This window comes from Pogona vitticeps, chromosome 1 (assembly GCF_051106095.1).
Source record: "Pogona vitticeps strain Pit_001003342236 chromosome 1, PviZW2.1, whole genome shotgun sequence".
NCBI classification, from domain to species: domain Eukaryota; kingdom Metazoa; phylum Chordata; class Lepidosauria; order Squamata; family Agamidae; genus Pogona; species Pogona vitticeps.
The window spans coordinates 287,033,828-287,056,200 of NC_135783.1; the positions used below are offsets into that span (position 1 = coordinate 287,033,828).

The window sequence follows — 22,373 nt, forward strand, 5'->3', positions numbered from 1 at the left end:
GGTGGGTCCCTGCAAACCGGAAAGAGGGTGCATTGGGGGCGAGTGTCCCTTTAAATAGCCACTCGCCCTCCCTCCTTTGCATGTGACCAGAGCTTATCTCACGTCATTCGCAAACCGGGAGGGCAAATGCCAGCCACGCAGTTCCAGGACGTTAAAATGTCCGTCCTGTGGCTGGGACCTTGGACTGCTAATGGACTACTATAGTGACACAGTATTAGCCTGCTACACAGTAATCTGTATGTGTGGCTACACAACCACTTGCAGACCTGGTTCAGCAGAAGAAAGTACCAACGGCTTGCACAAGTCCTTGTTCAACCACTTTCACCACTATTCTAGAACAATGGCATTGTTGGAATTTTCATGGTGCTTTTATTGTTGACATTTGGGAAGAGGAATTATCAGTTTCTTGCTGACCAACCTTTCAGTCTCACTAATCTTTCTCTTAAATTTATGTTTTGACTGATGTCTCTATTTTTTTAATTGAAAAGTCAATAGACTCATCACACATTAGTCAGATGAGAACAAAGTGAAATTGTTTCCTATTTCAGTTTGAATGTGAAGTTTGGGGCATCTCAGACTTCCCTTCAGCTTTATTTCTGAACTGAGTGAGCTTGTGACCTTAATATTTCCGTTGAACTGGTCTGCCTTCTATATTCTTTCATCCAACCCTTCCATTTTCTTAACATTTCACACTGAGGCACTGCTCTCTCAATCACCTTCATTATAGGTAGTGTTCTGTGGAACAATAAAAATGAAGGCTATTCTCTGTGCTGGCACCCTGGATTTGGAATACTTTCCTTATGGAACTGTGCCTGCTTTAGAAGTCTTTGTACACCATGATAAAAAATACATATCTATCAAGGCACATTAAACATTTCTAATGTTTCTGTGGTGTTTCCAAGGATAGATTTGCTGCCTCTTGTTCTGTTATTGTATTGCTGTTTCATTCTATGTTGGCCTGAAATCTTCACCACCCCAAAGAGTGTTATGAAAACATTTTTAATAGGAATTAATGAGAAGTTCATTTTAATTTGTTCTTGAGAATAACCTACAAATGTTTTCGCCTCTCTCCATGTCTGTGGTGGAAAAAAACGAGAGATTTTACAATGTGGAATATGGGAGAAACTAAAGTGGCCCATTCTGTCCATCCAGGTCCAGGGCTTTTTTTCTTTGTTCTTAAAAGATTGAATTTGAATCAATGAATATTTCATCACATTACTGTTGATGTAAGTCGACATCTACCTGGCAGACAGGTATGCCACAATCCTCTTCATTCTGGGAATACCTGTATAATTGAACTTGGCTGGTGCAAATTGATAGTGAGTTACATTTTAGTTTGTTGTGGAGAATTAAGTAAAAATTCACACATTTCCTTTTTTGGAAAGAACTTAGTGTTCTTAAAAAAAGAAACAAATAGAAAGGAAGGCCAAACTATTTCCATGTTATAGGTTTTCAACAAATAAATATATTTTAACTGTCCAAGTAGCTGATTAGATAGCTCACCGGTTTAGATATCTGCCTGCAGAGTCAAAGGCTGTGAGTTCAATTCCCCATTGTGCCTCCATGGAGAAGAGCCAGTCTGTGCAGCCTTGGGCAAGCTGCACAATCCCAGGGTGTCACCAGGAGAAGGAATGGTAAACCACTTCTGAGTATTTTGTACAGTCGTGCCCTGGTTGACGATTACCTCGTTTAACGATGAATCCGCTTCATGATGATATTTAGTGATCGCAAAAGAGATCAGAAAACAATGTTTGAATGGGTTTTTTGCTTAGCAATGTTCGGTTCCCTGCTTCGGGAACCGTTTTTTCGCTAAACAATGTTCTTTCAACAGCTGATCGGCGGGTTTCAAAATGGCCACCAGCTCTCAAAATGGCCCCCCGCTGTTTTTAGGAGGCATTTTTCGCAGGACAGGCACCAAAAAATGGTTGTCCTATGGAGGATCTTCGCTTTACGATGAAGTATTTCGCCCATTAGAATGCATTAGCTGGTTTCTAATGCATTCTAATAGGCTTTTTAATTTCACTTGACGAGGATTTCGCTTAACAGCGATTTCAATGGCACGGATTATCCTTGTCAAGTGAGGCACCACTGTACGTGGAAAACCCTGAAGTATGTTGCCATGTCAGAATAGATTTGATGGCACATGATTATTGTCCAAGCATACATGAACAAATAATAACGATCCCACATGTCTCTAGTATTCTCTTGTTACTAAGAATCTTTCCTTGCAATTTTTCCCCTACTGCTTGGTGAAACTATAAAGTTCAAAAGTGTTGCCTCCACAACAAAAGCAGGGTAGATAGTCTTAACCTGCACTCCCCTCTATTGTGGAGTGAAACGTAATGGCGGGTTCATCTCATAGAGAGGGGAGGTTTTAGAAAGCTTACATTCCCCATTGATCATTTCTGTCTCTGCTTGGTCTGTAGCCTCCTGCTCCTTTCGCATGAAATTTATAACTGTCAAAAGCAAGACTGTGGATTACAAAAGAATCAATAGAGTTATAGATAAGAAAAATGTGAACTCCCCTAAATACAAATCCCACATGGTTGATGATGGTGTATTACAACAAAGAAAAAGGGTCAAAGTAGAACAGAAAAGACAAATACATTACCACAAAGTACACAATATGGGAGGACAGTTTATGGTAAAATTAAGTAACCCTCATCTATTAGGGTTTAAAAATAAACTTGAATTGAGAGTGTCCTGCGGTATTTCTGACCTTGTGAAAATTTCAGTATATTGACATTCAAGAGCAGGGTTGTGATTAAGGTTAGCATTAGAGACTGGATTATATTGCACTAGATGGAATACAAAAATACTCCATTGGGAAAAGCAATACATTTCCAAGACAGTTTTTGGCCCACCTGTCTTTCTCTGTTAAAAAAAAGATAACTGTACAAGTGACTAAACCCAGGGATATTTATTTACAACTCTTTAAGTGACAGTATCGTAGAATGTCTATCTTGTAGTCTAGTTCTGTGTAAATTCTACAACAAAACATGACTGTATGAACCTGAGCTGCATAACTCAATGAGTTGGATACCTGGCCACAGAGCCAGAGGCTGGGAGTTCAATTCCCTACTGTGCCTCTCAAAGAAAAGCCAGCCTTTACAGCTTTGAGCAACCTGTACAATCCTAGAGGACTCCCAGAGTGTTGTTACCAGTGCTGCACACCAGTGAAATTCTATGACTGAGCAGTAATTTGAATTCAGGTTTTTTGAGGCCTCATCTGACACTCTGTCCACTCCAGTGCACTGACTCTTTTCTTTTCCTGGTACATAAGGGTTAAATATGATCATTGTGTGATATCAAGTAATTGCATTGTTTGATGCTACTCTTTGCAGAGTAGATGAAGCAACAGTTAGATACTGCCTGCTGTCTAAAGATATGCTGTTTAACATCTATATGAGGCCGCTCGGTGGGGTCATCAGGGGGTGTGGAGCCTTGTGTCATCAGTATGCGGATGACACTCAGCCCTACATCTCCTTTTTGCCAACCGCAGGAGATGCCAATCTGTCCCTTCAGCGCTGCCTGGAGGCTGTACTGCAATGGATGCAGGAGAATGGTCTGAGGCTGAACCCGGACAAGATGGAGGTAAACTCCCTCTCTTTTTGGGGGGTGACTCTGCCCGCCATGAAAGTGGTCCGCAGCTTGGGGATCCATCTGGACCCGGCGCTCACCATGGAATCACAGGTGGCGTCGGTGGTCCGCATCACCTTTTTTCACCTCAGGCGGATAGCTCAGCTGCGGCCCTACCTTGATATGGGGGCGCTCACCACCTTGGTGCATGCGCTCATAATCTCAAGATTAGACCACTGTAATGCACTCTACGTGGGGCTTTGAGGCTGCTGCAGAAACTACAGGTGGTGCAGAATGCGGCGGCCAGGTTACTCAGTGGAGCGAAAAAATACCAACATATTTCGCCCACTCTGGCCGCATTGCATTGGCTGCCCATCTGATTCCACATTGACTTCAAAGTGTTGACGCTTACGTATAAAGCCCTAAACGGTTTAGGGCCTCGATACCTGGTGGAACGCCTACTCCCACCAAGATCTACCCGTGTCACTCGTGCAAGCCAGGAGGTGAGGCTGAGGAGCCTAATGCTGAGGAAGGCCCGGAAGGAGAAGACAAGAATTCGGGCCTTCTCGGCGGTGGCTCCTCGCCTCTGGAACAATCTACCTCCTGGGATTCCCGGGGCTTCCTCGCTGGGTATCTTCAAGAATCAGTTAAAGACATGGATGTTTCGGCAGGCCTCCCCACCAGACAATTCATGACGTTCCTTCTTCTTTCCCCCTCCACTGGTTTTCTTCATAAGGTTTTTATTATTTATGCTGTGTTATATATGTTTACTCTTATTATTTTTTGATTGTTAGCCACCTAGACTGGTCCTGAGTTGACTAGATAGGTGGGATATAAATAAACAAACAAACAAACAAACAAACAAACAAACAAATAAATATGAACATTTATCTGTTACATTTTTAGCATTCATTTATGAGATGACCAATGTATTTCATGTTTCCTGATATGCCAATTTTTGTTTGCATTTTTCTTAACTGTTTTTAAGGCATTGCAATGAGATGGAGTACCTGACTCTGAACTGAAGCATCAAGAATTTGATTTCTTGCTAGGCCTTGTAGCAGAAGAGTCTGACTGTGTGGCCTTGGCCAAGCTGCACGGTCCTTGAGCACCCCTTGAAGAAGGGAATGGCAAACTACATGTGAGTATTCAATATCCATAAAAATCTGAAATGGTCACCCTAAAGCAGAATGGACTTGATGGCATGCTATTATCCCATTTACCAAGGAGTTTGTGCCCTTTCTCAAAATCTACACGTTTTAAATTATGTACATTTTAAAGTGTACATTGAAAAACAAAAGAAGAAGACAAAGCTTGTGGTTTCTCTAAATTGTGTGAAACCAAAAGATATGTTTGTGTGCTTTCAGACCACAAACTATGCATTTGCTTTTCAGAATCACAGCTAATTTATTTCCCAAATTAATCTCACCCACTGCATCTGAGTTGCAATTCCCTAGCACTTCCCAGTGTAAGCCAAGGACTCCAAATCTTTGTTTTCCATTGCTAATGTTCTTCTAGCTTCAAGTATTCTAGAAAAATAGGAGTTTTGAACACGTGGAAACCCTCTGTCCAATCCTGGTATGCTTTCCAACACAGCTTAATTCACTTGTAGGTGAAGCTAATACAACTGCTTATCTGGTCATAAGCAAATAATGAGCTTGTCTAGAGGAACTGAGATATGTGTCAAACTCTTTTCACTTTGTTTTTGCAAGTGTATAATTTGGGACAACACTCTTTGCTAGACCCTTGTGGGCAATAGTATTAACAAGCAACACACTTTACAAGACCTCAGCAACTTTATACAGTTGTTATTAAAATACAGAACATCTCCGTTAGGAATTAACATATGTTTGAGTTCGTTCCTCTCTCAGAAAAAGTGTCTCTGTGAGATTTCAGCTTCGTCTCCTTCCATACCCATGCTTCAGTCCCTGAAGCTAAATATTCTGATACAGTGCAACCACCACCAGTGAACGTCCCACTTACAGAAGTAAAGATACTTACACTCTGTCTGCTCCCTTCACTTTTAATGAGGAAAAGCTCTGGGGCAAACGTCTATGACAATTCTCTGTGGACATACCCAGAAAGGGAGTTATTTTCACCTGTCTCTTGGCATGACAGGTGAGAAGGTGGTACTCATTTTCACAGCAGGACAGCTGCAGTAAATTCTGTAGTTTATTAGAATGCAGCCAAAGGCTATACTTTCTTCTCTATTAATATTTCATTTTCAATTTGCAATTGGGGGGGGGGACAATCCCCTACTTCCCTGCTCTTGACATCTCCAGACTGTCATACTGCAGGCCGTGCTTCTGACTTATTGTCTCCTACATCTTAACACCCTACCTAAAAAACTGGGCCTGAATATTTGGGCCACAAGCTGGGTAACACCAATAGTCAGTAGTGGCTTCAGTCCCAAAAGAACCTATGGAACATTTTAGCCATAACTTATATACTGTGTCATAGAATCATAGAATAATGGCATGGGACGGGACCATTGAGTCCAATGCCCTGCTCAAAGCAGGAATCCAAATCAAAATACTATATATCTAGCAGATGGTTGTCTTATTTTCTCTTGAATGTCTCCAGAGCTGAAGCATTCACCACCTTCTGAAGTAATTGTTGTACTGCGCTAACTTTTAAGAAGTATTTTTCTGAGACTTAATCTAAATCTGACTTCTTGTAGCGTGAACCCATTCTTATGTGTCCTGCACTCTGGAATGATCAAGAACAGATCCTGCTCCTCTGCATGAGAATCTTTCAGTCTCCCCACACCCCAGGGTTAAACATGCCCAGATCTTTCAGTCTTCCCTGATTTTTTGTCTTGCATTCATATTAACCTCCAGAAACAGAATTTTTTGTCTTGCATTCATATTAACCTCCAGAAACAAACAGTCCCTCTGTTTCCACACATTTTCCTTGAACTACTCAGGAGAATTAGCCTGGCACACTAGAGTGGAAGTAAATTCATTTCTCTCAGCCTTTATATTTTGCTGCTTATGGCATTTTATCAAGCTTCCTGTTATTGGGCTGGAAATTATGCACTACTGACAGGTTTTCTTCTAGTTCAGAGATTAAAATTCCACCAAGCAAACTCTGAAAAAACTACTTTCTTTGGGAAGCACAATGTATTCCTATGCATGTGAACCCCACTGAATTCAGTCACCGGTATCTTATTCAATATTTCTGGTACTCCAGCTATGGAAGCTACCATGGTGATATGGCAAAATGTTGGTTGCACACAACCAAGCACCCAACTAGCACCTCATCAAATTACTATAGCAGCTTCTGCAGTTGGAGTTCCATGTGTGTGAATGTTGAGCAGAATCATGATCAATGGGACTGGCTCCTTGGCAAGTAGATTAATATTGCAGCTTGTGTTATAACACATAGATTACTCTCTTTCCAGTGCTTGGGTTCAGATGTATAGATAATCTTTCTGGGAAAGATTCACAAGGGTTGAGTAAGACAAAACTTTAGTCATGAATGCATTTATGAACCATATCAGACACTGAAGTATTTCTTGATTCCCAGCCCAAAGTATTCCTAGCCCAAAGACCCTGATGTTGGGAAAATGTTAAGGCAAGAGTAGAAGGGGACAACAGAGGACAAGATAATTGGACAGTGTCACCAAAGCTACCAACATGAATCTGACCAAATTCCACGAGGCAGTGGAAGACAGGAGGTCCTGGCATGCTCTGGTCCATGGGGTCACCAAGAGTCGGACATGACTTAACGACTAAACAACAACAAGTCCAAAGTATTCAGATAGTTTCAAAGGATATGTACTAGTAATACAGGATTGGAACAGGAGTTGAGCAACTTGTGGGTCCTCCTGATGTTGTTAGATGGCAATTCCCATGACCCTTCACCATTGACTGTGCTGTCTGGGGCTGATGAGAGTTGCTAGGCAACAACATCTAGAAGACCACAAACTTCACAACTCCTGGCAGAAAACAGAATCAAGAAGAAGAAGAAGAAAAATAAAGAAACCTGAGTACTGTGAAAGTTCCATTACACAATATTTAACCACTGGACTAGAAGAGGCAGAAAAGAAAAAGAAAAGGAACTTTATCCCGGAACTCTGCCAACAGTAAGAGGCCAACAACTGAATGGGAAGGGACGTGCAGTTCTGCTTTCTTGATGTTTGCCCTTACCTGTGAATGCCAGCGCTGAAGGAAAAAAAATGGGAAAATAGTCACCTCTATGAATCATACATGAAGCCCCTTCAAATGAGTTAACAAAACACAGCCAGGGAAGAAAATGAAAAGGCTTGTGATTTCAAGAGCACCCGGAACAAAGTGCAGTAAAGTTACCTTGACACAGCACAGCAGGTGCTAGAAGCAGGAGGCTTCCACACTTTCACATCCGAAATTGCCAAAAGTGCTTGTGGATGTGTGAGGCAGACCTGGCTGATATAGTCAGTTTGTGCCGCAGCGAAAACTACTCCATGTGGAGCAGCTCTTTCCCCAGTTGTTCTTTTATCAAACTTGCTTCTTCCTAGAAATTGTTGAAAGGAAGGAAGGAAGGAAGGAAGGAAGGAAGGAAGGAAGGAAGGAAGAGTGTCAGCTTTAAACAGGCGAGGGGCTATTTAAGTCATTAAAATCTGTACAAAAGTTTAATCGATTTCTAAATAATATATCAACTCTGGGTCCTCTTAATAATCTTGGTGTAACACATTTCAATCCAGAGGCATTACTTAGTATTTATCTTTAATGAATAATAAATGGGACAAAGATATTGACTGAACAAATGATTAAATATTCCATCAGTAACAGACCACAGAAATCATGTTTAATTATTAATAAAGTAGTCCTTCGTCTTGTCAGGTGCAGTCTTCCTTTGACATGAATGGCTTGTTTTCTATAGCATCTTCAGAGGCCAAAGTGAATTTGGCCCGTTAGGCTTCATGGAGTGTTTGATATGTTGTAGTTGGCTGGGGTTTCGGGGAAATATTCTGTTTCTTCTTTGGGCAAAGATCTCAGTGTAAGCAGCACTGGAGTGGCAGAATGGTTTGGGCTGTGTGAGTGTGGTAGCTTTAAAGCCTGAACACCTGTCCATATCCATTCCTGATGAACGCTCAGACTTACTGATTTAATGCACAGATATCACACTTATCCAATGCTGGCACATCAGATAACCAGGAAAAGGGGAAGAGGATTTGGAGAGAGCTGGTGGATATGAACACTTAGGCTTGGGATGACATTTGAAGCAAGTGGAAAGCCTTGGAATCTGGCATTCTTTCTTGCATCTACTTTACATGATTTCTTTCTGTAGGTTGTTATATACTTGCACTGTGCAGAGGTCCCCCAGTTTGATTAGGAAGGCAGTTTGTTGTATCTGGCTTGATTCTGTTTCCGATCAAAACAATTCAGGACTCATCCAACCCTATCTGTGCACAGAATGGAATCAATCTTTCAAGCTGTTTCTATCAGTGCCCCAGATCTAAATCCATTTGTAAATTTAGATTGCCAGACTCCCATTGACCATCACTCGAATGACCATAACATCCTCATTTTTTCAATGATGTACAGGAAACTTGCAGATGTGATAAACCCTAAAGAAGGGAGCAAAGCTGTCAACTTCCAGATGTTTGGCTTCAAGGATTTATGTATTAGGCACCTTTGAAACTAGCTTTTTCCAAAAACCCAAAATAAAGTTGTAAAAATGTGTGTCAAGTGCTCAACCATGCTCCTTGCCACCATTCATTTGTCCCCATCATTTGGTAACTTCTTGGAGGGGGAAGCAGAGAAGAAGGAGGAGGGTAAGGTAAGCATATTTCTCCCTGGCTTCACCACATGCCTGCATAATCAGGGTGCTTCATGATTAGCTATGTGAGTGATGTCTGGCGTCAAGAACCCTAACAGCCACATAGGTAGCTGAAGAGAAAAAGTCAAGCTATGCTGGTAGGCAGCAGTGGCCATGGAGGGGAAAAAAACATGGACTTCTCCATCTTCTTTTCTCTTCTTCTCCTACTCCCTGCTAGTAGCGAGTGTTGTTCAGCCAGTTCACGATCTTGCAGTGGCACTGTCTGCAAGCAGTGCCGTTGAAGAGGAGTGGTGAAAAGCTAGCTGTAGAATGCAAAATTCACCTCCTTCCCCACCCAGTCATACCATTATCTCTCATTCACAAAATCCCTCCTTGCAGTCAGATATTTTTCTGCTTGTTTTAGATGTCCAGATGACCCTAAATCGTTTTGGACTGTTTTGCTTTCTCCAGGACCAAATCTGACTGATACCGAGGAAAGCTGAAACTACATTTTAGAATTGATCAATGAATATACAATTGACAGTACATTTAGCGAAAGACCAGGCCTCTGAAGAACCCAACCCTGAAACATTCACATTTAGCTCAAAGGTATTTATGGTTGACATAGAATAACAATGTAACTCTTCCCTTTCACCTATTCATCCTTTTAGTGTAGCAGATGGCCCATCAGTGGAATGATTGCAGGAGGAAACCAACAAGTAACATACATAAGGGAGACACAGTATTGAAGGTCATATATCAGGGCCCAGGAAGACAACACAAAAACATACCAATAGATAAGGGAAATAGATACTCTATACCCCAGACTTTTAGGCGCATCCCAGGTGCATCATGGGCATAAGTCAATGAAAGATGGGGGCACAATATGCATTCCTACATGTAGCCAATCGATTAGTGTAGTTAGCATCAATTATCCAATTAGGGACAGGATCCAAAGTTGGGGTACAATTGACCAATAGAATCTTAGTCTTTTATGACTCTTTGTCTGTATTGTTATAAAATGTATGTACACTATATGCTCGGGATCTTCTCTGCTTTTAAGGGAAGTCCCAGCTGACCTTTCTAGCATTATGCTTTCTAAAATAAAATTGGATCTTTAGTTCAGCTGCTACGTCTCTGCCTGATTCCTTGCCAGAGAATCTTAGAACCCAGGTTTGGCCGGTAACATGACCATTTTGCTTGGATCCAGACCTCATACAAATCACACTCAGTTGGGCTGATTCAGTTCAAGATTCAGTCAGAGGCAATGCACAATGTTTTTCTATACACGTTGTGATACAAACATTGTTTGCTACTCATATTTGGGAAACTGGAAGAGAAAAAACAAACAGAGAAGGAATAGATGCCAGACAAAGTGACTCGCATCCCAACCATTCCACCAACCAAACGTGTTGTTAAAAGCAAAATTGATTAAAGTAGGTCAGCTATTTTAATATTTGTTTAACCCAGTCCTCATTTTAAAAATGCATACATCGTTACTGTTTCTGCAGTTAAATCTTCTTTGCGATACACCACAGACTTCATACTGTTTCAGCTGGTGTATATATGTCAGTCTTGCAGGATTTTGTTCAATATGTGTTAAGATAGGAAACTGGAAGATAACTTCACCAATAAGCTTTCTAAGACACCCAGCTTTAGGGGGGAAGAAACCTCCTTCAAAAGCATCTCCCATCTCAAGTCATACAGGTCTATTAAGCATGAAAAACTTGCCAAGCCATTTCTAAGACTTGTAAAGCAGTTCACTGACATGTTACTTTCAAGATCTCTTCTGGAAAGGGAGAATAAAAGGCACATTGCAGAACTCAAGCTGAGGATCTACCTAAAAACTTCTTAACTGTTACAGCAGTACAGCATTGGAACCAAATACCTTGGGAAGTGGTGAGCGCTCCAACGCTGGAGGCATTCAAGAGAAAAATAGACATCCATTTGTCTGATCCTCTTTGGTTTGGATTCCTACATTGAGAAGGGGTTGAATTCAGTGGCCTTATAGGCCCCTTCCAACTCAATTATTCTATGATTACTAATTCTATTGCTTTTATATTTTATTTTGAACCTTTGTATGCTGCATTGAGGATTTTGGGCCAAAAAGAAGACTATAAATATGTTGCAACATTATCTAATACAGGCTTGTCCAACCTGCGGCCCAAGGGCCGCATGCAGCCCAGGTCAGCTCGTAATGCGGCAATTTTTTATTTTTAAAGAAATTCCAAAGTTTCAAGTTCCACTCTCGGCGGTTGTGGCCAGAATATGGCCGGGGCATGTCACAACGGTAGAGAGGGAGAGAGGGAAGGAAGGAGTGGGAGGGGAGGGGACAAGGGGGCTGTGTGACTGCATTGCACCGTCCCCTTCAATAGGCAGACCCCCTCCCAGCCCCATAAAGCTGCTGGAGTTGAAGCTGGCAGCCTCTGCTGTCTAAGATCGCAGCTGCCGGTAAGCACGCTTGGAGCAGGGCTGCGGAGGAAGGCTAGGGCTGCCCCCCGCATGTGGCCCAAACCAAATGTATGTGCGGCCCAAACCAAATTTTCATCTTCTAATGTGGCCCAGGGAAGGTGAAAGGTTGGACACCCCTGATCTAATAGTTAAAGGTAAAGGTTCCCCTTGACATTTAGTCCAGCTGTGTCCGATTCTAGGGTGCAGTGCTCATCCTCATTTCCAAGCCATAGAGCCAGTGTTTGTCTGTAGACAGTTTCTGTGGTCATGTGGCCAGCGCGACTAGACACAAAACGCCATTACCTTCCCACTGAGGTGGTACCTATTTATCTACTCACATTTTTACATGCTTTCCAACTGCTAGGTTGGCAGGAGCTGGGACAAGTGACAGGAGCTCACTCCATCATGTGGATTTGATCTTACGACTGCTAGTCTTCTGACGTTGCAGCACAGAGGCTTCTGTGGTTTTACCCGCTGCGCCACCACGTCCCTTCATTATCTAATAATGTTACCTAAAAAGCTATTGTTTGAAACAGAATTGGGAACAAGCTTTGCAAAGACATACTGGAGGGATTAATACATTTCATATCTTCTTCAAATAGGACTTATTTTGTTTGTAGGTAGCAGAAAACAAGAAGGGGTGGCAAATATGTTGGAGTTGTGATGAAAAACGTCTCCCATGTGCGTGACTCATGTATCACACTCCATTCAGGGGCCTGCCCCCCAACTCCTGTCATGAGCTGTCACAGCTCTGATCCATACGTTGGATGCAACCTATCAGCTTCTTCTCTTTTCTCTGACCAGTGACTAGAATAAGAGAACAGAGACTATTTTAAACATCTAGAAATATGATGCATGAAATTTGCAGTCATGGAAGCTGCTGCATGGAACCCTCTTCCTCAAAATGCCCCTTTGAATAACACTACAGTCTTATAAATTTTATCCACAATGTTGTCTCCTGTAAAAAGAATGCCACATACAATAAAAGTCCCCATCCTCGTTTAGGGAGTATAAAAGGAAAATAGTCTCTTTCATTTTTTTTCTATTTTTTTCCCCAGATATTATTTTGTTTCATTCTCCATTCATCTGTTTCATGTTTCGTTTCGTTTGGCATCGTTTTCTGTTTCCCATTAATTTAAATGGACAATTCAGCCAGTTTTTACCTCCTCCAACTTTGATGCTTTCCATCCATATGTTACACAATTGGCAGACATTCTGCTATCCCTGAGGCCCAAAGTGCCGTAAGTCTTCAGGCAGATTAGGCAAATGGACCTCATTTTAGAGGCAATTAGAAATACACAAAGTATAACCACCCTCTAAATGCATAACTGAATTTCTGTCTAAATGGAACTACTCTATCTCTACAGCCCCAGCTTAATGTTCCTATGATCAGTATAAGCAGCTTGTTCTAAAGAGCTCTACCATTTTTATTGTCTATTTTCTCCTCATCCCTTTGGTGAACTGTACACAATGTTGATAACACAAATTAGTGCATACAGTGCAACAACCAATAAGAAGAAAATTAATGAGGGAGGAGGAAAGTTGACTGGAATTTCAGTTCCCCCCACTTTTGTTTTCTGATCGTTCTCAAATCAAAAGGGGCACATAATGACAGGAGGCATATGCATTGTTTTTTATGTGTTTTAAAAATAAATCCACAATTCAAATTACTTCTAGAAATTTCCAGATCATCTTTCCAAGGTTCCAATGGCCCAGAACTTTGAAATGGCTTTTGCAATCATGCATTACGAGTAATGAGTTTCCATGTCTGCTCTTAGCATTGGCTTTCATGCAATGTTTAAACTTTCTTTTCCCCTGCACTTAATAAACTGTGAAGTTGAGGGTAATGGGCAGAACTCATGGAACAGAAAATGCAGACAGAATTCTTCAGCACCAATTAGAGAATTTAGTGAAGATTTAGGAGATTCAGCTTCAGATTTCCTCTTGGCTATGAGGTTCACTGGGTGACTTGGGGCTAGCCATTCTGGCAATTATCTGAGCTCAGATTACTGAAGAACAGTGGAAATCTATTCTTCATGGGTTCCTAAGTACTAAGAAATTGAACTGCTTCCTAACTATCATTCCTAGCTCTACACCCACTGCTCTTAGATATAGTTTGTGCAGAGTGCTATCCAGATGTGCGTTCTGACTATGCCAGTGGCAGGCCTTTCTGAGCCATAGATTCAGGTCTTGGAGACAGTCACAGCCGAATACTCGTAATCCCTCAAAGTAGTGAGCATAACACTAGTGTGTATTATGTAAGATGCAACTAAACAAACACCTCATTTCAAATTGGTTTTGAGAATATGTACACATGATGCTATGCATCCTTGTATTCAGCTGTTTGGTGTGGAATCATGGGCTTTAAAATAGAAGCGTTTGACATGTGGCTTTATTGTAGGACGCTAAGATCAAAAGGTGACCAACAAAGACATAGTAAAGCAAAGGATAAAGGACATGGAATCATAAAACATATAAAATATTTGCATTTTATATATACATAATATATTGCATTTTATATATATGCATTTGCATTTAAAGCTTTGGTTATATAATGAGAAACAAAAAGTACAGTTCACAAGTACTGATTATTCAAGGTAAAGTGAACATCAAAAGAACTGCAAGAACCAAAAGAACCTATTGGATGAAAAACCTTGAAAAGATTTGGATGCCAGACAACATGACTGTGTGAAGCTGTCACATGCAGATTCAAAATAACCATGCTGACGTAGGTCTATGCTCTGGTAGGAGAGGAGGAGGAGGAGAAACCATCATTGGCTTTAGAAGACAAACTGATCTGCAATGCAGAACTGCTAGGATTCAAAGGTACAGCCCACATTTGTCACTTGTCATTAATTTAAATTCCCTTTATGCATCTGTTCCAAAAATAATTAGGATTTTATGCTGCAGTAAATATCCTTGTTCATCCATTACAACAAAGCAGAAGATTAATTGCATTACAATGGGAGTCAGGACTATAGCATTCAGACCTAAGAGGAAAGTGATGACAGTTAAACTGCCTAAGATACTTTGATAAGGTTGAAAGAAAGACAATGTAGATGAGAAATTAATTCACTTTTTGTTTTAGGTTTTTTTGGGCTGTTTCGTAAAACAGCCCCCCAAAAACCTATAATATTATGGATGCTGGGGATTTTTCCAGTGCTCCCCTACTCCTAAGCCAGTGGCAATCTGCAAAGCTGGGCAGTGTTTTCCCCACTTATTTTTTTTCAGCCAGGAGAAAGCTCTGATCTACTTCCTAAAGTAGCCACAAGAAAGTGAGTGACTGCAGAACTTGGAAAGGTAAGGGGCATTCATTCTTTGATTCCTTCTTGAATGGCAATGGAGGGAGCCTACTCTTCTCTGCACTATTTCCATCCTTTCTCTCCCCACCCCCTTCCATTTTGCTGGACCTAAACATAGTGCTGCTGCAGCTAAGACTTTGCTAAGTTAATCCATGACTTTGCAGTGGGAGAGGCAGAGAAACTCCATTTTAAAGAACATGCTCTTCTCCATTGTTGCCACCTGAACATCTTCTTTAGCTTTCTTTTCCTTTCCCCACTTCTAGTCACTATGTGTGAGTGTATGAGGGATATGGGAGGTGCCTCTTCTGAGCTCTTGTTTTGTCCCCTTGGTCACCAGTGGTGACACATATCCCTGATAATATTTGGGTGTCACAGCTCATAATGCTTGCTGCTGTAGGTGGTATTGCCCCCGAACCCCGGAATAAAGACGCGAGACAAGTATGGATTAAAACACAGGCCACACTTTTTTGCCAATCAATTGGCAAAGGGGGGGCCTGCTGTAGTACGGAAACAGATAAATCTATAATCATATGGCAGGTTCTCATGGTCTTAAGGACAGCAGGAACCCGGCTGGCCGCTAATAAACACCCCACGACCTTGAGCCATCTTTACTTGATGACTATTGGTCCGGAAGTGGCCCAGCGCATCTTTCCCACCCAGGTGCTGAATCGCACGATTCACAGCCCTGGGAAGTCCGATGCGCTGTTAGCTTACCTGATCTTAAAGTGGGACTCACCGAGAAATACCTGTTTTTTCTGCACTACCTGCCAGTGTGACCAGATTTCCACCATAAAATGCCAACAACCCTTACCAGTGTGGGATAGGGGGAAAAACTCCCATCCACGTGCCAATCAGGATGAAGGTCAAAAATTTCTATCCGGCCCCTAAGAGGTAACCAGAAAAACTCACACTAGTATAGGGTGGGCGGGTGGGTGCCAGAAAAAGAAGAGGATGATTAGTGAGGAGAGTGCCCCTTATATAGCGAAGAGCGTTCTCCCACTCTTTGAACAAGTCTCATGAGACCCTGAAGGTCTCGCGCCTTCCGTGGAGGTGCGGCAAAGCTTAGTTGCACTGTCAAAGCCTCACCGGCTTGTCAGCGACTTCGTCATTCTGTTTTATCTTAGTCTTGTACTTCCTTATTGTACTATTGGACTTGGTCTTGTACTATTCATGGGGCCAGCATATGTAGGAGGCAACTGAACAGCATGCAAGAACAACAACAAAATGGGGGCATTTATAAAATAGTATTCACGTTAAAAAAAGAAATCCCATTGGATGAGTGAATGACATGCATAATAATAAGGGGAAAAAAGCTGAGTGGTTAGTTTCTGTGTTACCAGTAGTTGAGAAGCTGCCATGACATAAGCAAACACAAATCATTGCTAGTGGGAGTGGCTGTATTTGTGAAGGTGCCTATGATGACAGAAATAACAATTCTCAGTTCCAGTGATTTAGGCAAAATATGCATACTGCATTCCAGTCAGCATTTATGTATGCATGTGAGCAAATATATTTTAAAAATACATTTTATTTATTTATGACCATTCTTTGCCATTTAATGTCTAGAGTTATTTGTGTAGTTTACATGAAAATTAAGGAAAATAACAGACGCAGCACGAAATTAATTGCAGCAGAAATATAATAAATAAAATTAATTGGTGTGATACATCTGACAGCAGATCTTATGACTTTCAGTGTTCCAGGACCTTCAGTCCCTTCTATGATATATTTAACTGCATCCTTTGTTTATACAGTACCATCAATGCACATTTTCCTATCCTATAGTATCTATTCAACAATCCTGTTTCTTATCTGTTCATTAAAGCAACTGTTCAGTTGTTTGGGGGGTATCTGTTTTATTACATAATCACAATAAGATGTGTAATCCTGGAAACACAAGGGATAAAAACAATCCAGGCTTCTTGACACTTTCAAAGGCCTGTAGAGGAGGTCAGGAAGTTTTCAGGATTTTTTACAGGTGTGGTGAAATAAACTCACCATCATTTGGAATAAAATATGCCAGTTTTATTGGTTACAGCTGTAACCACTTTGGCTTATCATATAGGGATGGGACCTGTCTTCTAACTGATGAACTCCCTGCAACTTTCTTTCTAGGGAAAACTGGGAGATGATGGGAAATGGGAAACTGTGGGGATGCTATGCCATCCCTTCAGACACATGGGAATGAAGTGAGTGCCTCAGCCCCCAAGCTGGATATTTGCTTACATCCTTCACCCCAAGACACTTTAAGGGCATGCCCATACTGAAGATGGAAATGGACACACATGTCTCCTCTCCATAGTATATAGCCACATCCCCAAACCACCTCACAAAGTTGAGAAAAAGAAAAACAAGAATAACAACAACAACAAAGGAATCAGACAACTGCAGGGACTAGCCAATCCAGAAACTATGTATTCTACTACATAACAACACAATAGAGGAATAGGTGAAGTTTGACCTTATACTCACTGGCTTGCTTCTGTTCTGGTGTGAATTTATTCCTTTCAGACAGACCAGGAAGAGAACTCCTCCTTGCAAGTTTGCCTAAGTAGTTCCGCCCCCATGCTAAGCCCTGACTGGCCTGGGGCTTCTGTCGTGGTCATCTTGTGGCAACCCCCTTGTGCCCATCACCAGTATCATCCAAGGTTAGTCCTTCTTCCATCATGTTCACCAAAAACTCTGATGGCTGTTGTGTTCTAAAGCACCATGTGACTTATAAAAGACATCAGCTGCTCAGAAGGAAGGAGGAGTAAGTGTTCATTCTGTTTTGCAGACGCAAAGGTCATGGCATATGTGTATGAGTTTGGAGATCTATTTATTTATTTATTTATTTATTTGCTTTATACCCCGCCTATCTGGTCCGAGAGGACCACTCTAGGCAGCTAACAACCATAAAAATAAAACAAGACAATGTAAATAGACAATCTATGTGAATTTTTGAATTATATGTAGTTCCCAGGATCCCTAGGCATGATGCCCCACTTCCTGACTACCCAATATGGTGGTTAGGACAGCAGCTTCCTATTTCCATAGATCCCAGGGACAGAACTGGAGATGACACAGTGGGAGGGAGCTTGTGCAATAATTGCAAAATAATACACTATGTGTGCATAAGTGTGTATCCAAGCATTAAAGCCACCACACACAATAAAATCAGAGTTGCTCCTTCTGTGGCCCTGTTCACCTTGAGATTTTTTTTTTCTCTCTCTCTCTGCCTGGGAGTCCATGAAAGCACAACAATTCTGAGTTCAGCTTGCACTTTGAGACCTGGTAATCATGCTCCCCAGCTTTCCCTTGCTGAAGTTAGCTCTTGTTCCTGGAAAAAAAATTTCCCATGTAGAACCTTGCCACTCAATCAAAAACCCTGATAAAACAAGAGTCCTCAATCAAAGAATTCTGTAAGTGAAGCCTAATAAAATACCTTTAACACTCAACTCAGCAAGGATAGGAACAAGGCTTATGGACTAATGTGTGTGGGTAAGGGAAGGAAAAAGCTATTGCTGTATTGACAATCTTGATAATAGTTACACGGTTAACTTGACAATAGTTTCACAACTATTCTAAGAAGTTACACATTGATGAAGTTTAGGAGATTTTTCAGGTAAAGTACACACAAAAGTATGCACACATTTTAATATGTGAACGATGAAATCCAAACAATTGGAAAAATACACAGAAACATGCTTTGATCAAAACAGAAATACATACATTAGTGGAATGTATGTGGAAATGAATTAGAAAAAAAGCAGAAAATGTGTACAAAATTATGGAAGATTGATACAAAAAGACGACAGGACGAATACATACTTGAGCTTTGGAGAAATGTGATAAAATTGGGAGTGAGAGGTTTTCGCATTCCTTTGTTTGGCTTTCTGCCTCTTACACCTATTTACACCTTGTTCAGACATAACTCCTGGAAGGTAATATCATAAATGAGGTAATGAACCACTTGTGAACTTTGAATGTGAAGTCAAATTAATGAAAGGTTTATGGAGCTGGCTCCAGACTTCAGATTTTTTTAATCACAATAGACTGATGTCTGAAATAATAACCTGTGCACACCTATTGTCCTTCAACACTTCATTGATCTTCTGATTCAACTGAATGCAGTCAAGTTGTCTAATGGAAATGCTTCATATAACAATGTTGACATCAGAATTGGTTTCATTGTACATGGAAAGAGACTGGTATGTTCTAGTAATTACAATATTCTTGGAAAACCTCCAGGCTTGGAACAAATGAGAAGCCATAAACAGTTATTGAAGCTTGAGGAACATAGTTTCTAAGTGACTCTGATGAATTACCAACTCTTTTGAATGTTAAAACCAATTATTTAGAACTCTGGGAAAACTGCTGTCTCAGTCTCTCTCACCAGGAGGTATGGAGCTAATAGTAAATATCATAATGATATTGCTAATAAAAAAATTTTCAAAGAAAGGGAACAGCCAATTGTCCCATTCAGCCAAGTGCCACTAATGCTATGTCATAGGCCTAAACAGGGAGTTCAAAGTCTGTCTTTAAGCTTCCATCCTGCAAGACAGTTATTAGAGAGTTTGCTCCATCAACTTATTTCTGACCAGTTATGCACATTATCTTTCAGTTTTCTCCATTAAGCTTAGGAAGTCATTGTAAACTAGATGTGTCATTAAATGAGTCTTTGTGCATAACATGGCCATTTTAGAAAATGGAAATAACCTCTTTTGGCAAAGGGGCGAATAATTATGAGGATTACAAAAGAAGAATAGTACGAGTTACTAGGAGTTTGAAAGGAATGGTTTTTAAAATCAGAATCACAGCACTAAAGCAAAGGGCTAACTATCTCTCTCTTGTCTGAGGGCACCATGATAATCATGATGATCACATCACCACTACACAACAGCTATATTTGCATCTTTAAAATATATATGTTAAATATAAAGATGGATGTAATGTCATATTGAATTGCATTCTGAGCTACCACAATCATCACTTATACTATGAGATTCGTTTCGTTTAGTCGTTTAGTCGTGTCCGACTCTTCGTGACCTCATGGACCAGAGCACACCAGGCCCTCCTATCTTCCACTGCCTCCCGGAGTTGTATGCTATGAGATGCCCCTCCTTAAATCATTGCATAGCATCCTGTCCGCTCCTAGATCCAGCACAAATGATTCATGCTTGCCTTTCATATAGTTGCTGTTGGAGTTTTTACAACTGTATGTTATGTCTGTACTAGGTGGAGCTGAGGGTAATTGTCCGTCTATCAAGCACTAACCAATTGTTCTTTCTAGCCTTTGATTACAATGAGATTCCTGCCTCTCTGCTGAGTATCTTTCTCTCTCTCTCTAATTCGCTGGTGCCAGTTGTTTGTTCGCTGTTGATCGTCTCAGCTGGTTACTAAGTATGTGTGCAGTAAAGAGAACAATATACACAAGCCTGTAACTTTAAGCAACTGTAAGTAAAGTAGGAATTGTTTATTCTTTCTCTTACAAATGCTTCAGAGCGAATTACTGAGACTTTAAGTGCCAGTTAATGAGAAAAGGGTGGACTCTGGGGAATGTATAGCTATTCTCTGTGGTTCTCTGTACTCCTACTGCATAGCAAAAGGAATTTTATCAGAAATTGAAAATTTTGCAATATTCCCTGTTGTATCACAGTTCTCTTATTATTAGGTATCTCTCCATGATTATCTGTATTCTTCTAACTCAGTATGCCCAGCCATATGAAGGTCCGGTCCCACTTTTCTTAAAATCCATATGCAAGAAACTGCCTCCTAGAACTCAAATTCAGCTTCTATGTGAAACTTCTGGTTTAACTTCTCCATCTCAGTGTGGAGAACCTTCAGCGCATCAGATATTGATGTTCTGGTGATATCTCACCACTTGACAGGCTGGTTAGGTTGATGGGAATTTGGGTTTAACAAATCTTAAGGGTCCATATCTCCCAATACTGCTCTATTTCTTCAGCTGCTATCAAAACCAAGGCTAAGGACATATAGCTAAAGAGAATAGATATTAATCACCTGTAAATCTTTTGTCCCTCTCCCACTGTTGCCTTGCTAAATGTCACATTATATTTGATTATGGTGGCCTGCTTGTTACTGTTAAAGTATCTTGCATTACAACACCTTTAGGCTGCAACTTGCTAGGCTACTCCAATGGAGGAGGCAAAGAAAGTTAGTGAAGGTGAAGATTGGTACTTCCATCTTAAATATCCAAGCTTGTCGCAAGGCCACCAAAATTACGTTCTTTTGCGGTTTTCTAATCATTTGATTTTCTAATCATACCAATGGCAATGGTGAAAATGTCCTCTAGCCTTTCATGCTAATGTGAGGTTATAGAAATCAACAAGCAATCATCAACAGTTTGTACTGGCAGTCCAGACCTCCTCATTGTGGCAGCACTGTAAAAATGAACAGCTGCATTGCAGAAGCTTGCAGGCAGACCTAATTGTCCACAAATGTTTCAACGTAGCAAGAGAAGCAAAATGCTATGGACCAGGGCAAGGCAACTTTGGCTCGTAGCAGTGCAGAAGCCGTCTGGGAGCACTCAGCTCAGAGCTGTGGCAAAAGCAATGTACATATCTGCTTCCCACCGGCCCACTGCTAAGAATAAGTAAGGGATGGGGAGAAAAGGAGAAAAGAGGTTTCAGAAAAAAGAGGGAGAAGAAAAAGGTAGGTTTCAGCAAGAGAGAGAAAGAGGTGGATTAAGCTTTTGTTCTGTACCTCCTCGTTATTGCTTTTCAAAGATCACCCTCCAAAGGATACAGAAATTAAGAGAAAAAAAGATTCCTTAATCCTTGATACAGAGAAGACAAATCCACCATGGGTGTCACTGTAGGAGCAAGGGGAGATACCTGCCTTTCCTGGAATCCTTAATTTCTTTATTATTTTAACATGCATAGACAAATGCACAATGTAGACAAGAATTATGCTAACATACTCCTGAGTCCTGTGCAGCCTCTGATCCTGCCCCTTGCCCCCAAATTAGCACAGACACCCTTGGAACTCACTGCCTCTAAGTAAGTAACAACAAAACCTTCCTGTGTGAGAGCATATTCTGACTCTAAACCAAAGGGTGGTACACCTCATCCAGAATACTTTTTATGTTTATGACTGGGAATATAAGTCTTCTTTCAGTTTCTCTCTTTTTTTTTTCACCCCACACTGTTTCCTGCTGTTTCAAACCTTTGTCTGGTTTTGGCCTTCTGCCTAAGCTTCTTTTGGATCATGCTACTTGGCTTTTTATGCAAACCAGAGAAATTATATATGGCTCTGTAATTGTCAAAAGGTCGGAGACCCTGCTGTACATGGGGAACA

At 41.0% G+C, this 22,373-nt stretch overlaps 1 long non-coding RNA gene across 2 annotated transcripts in view; it reads right to left on the reverse strand.

Annotated features, from left to right (window-relative positions):
* LOC140702665 (uncharacterized) overlaps window positions 1–22,373 on the reverse strand; it is a 99,356-nt gene that overhangs the window by 15,032 nt on the left and 61,951 nt on the right. The window contains exon 3 of one of the 2 annotated variants that reach the window (XR_013543046.1): window positions 7,890–8,073. The exons of the other annotated variant lie outside the window; for it this stretch is intronic. This is a non-coding gene — a long non-coding RNA (uncharacterized LOC140702665). The remainder of the gene's footprint in view (window positions 1–7,889; window positions 8,074–22,373) is intronic. 2 annotated transcript variants of the gene reach the window in all.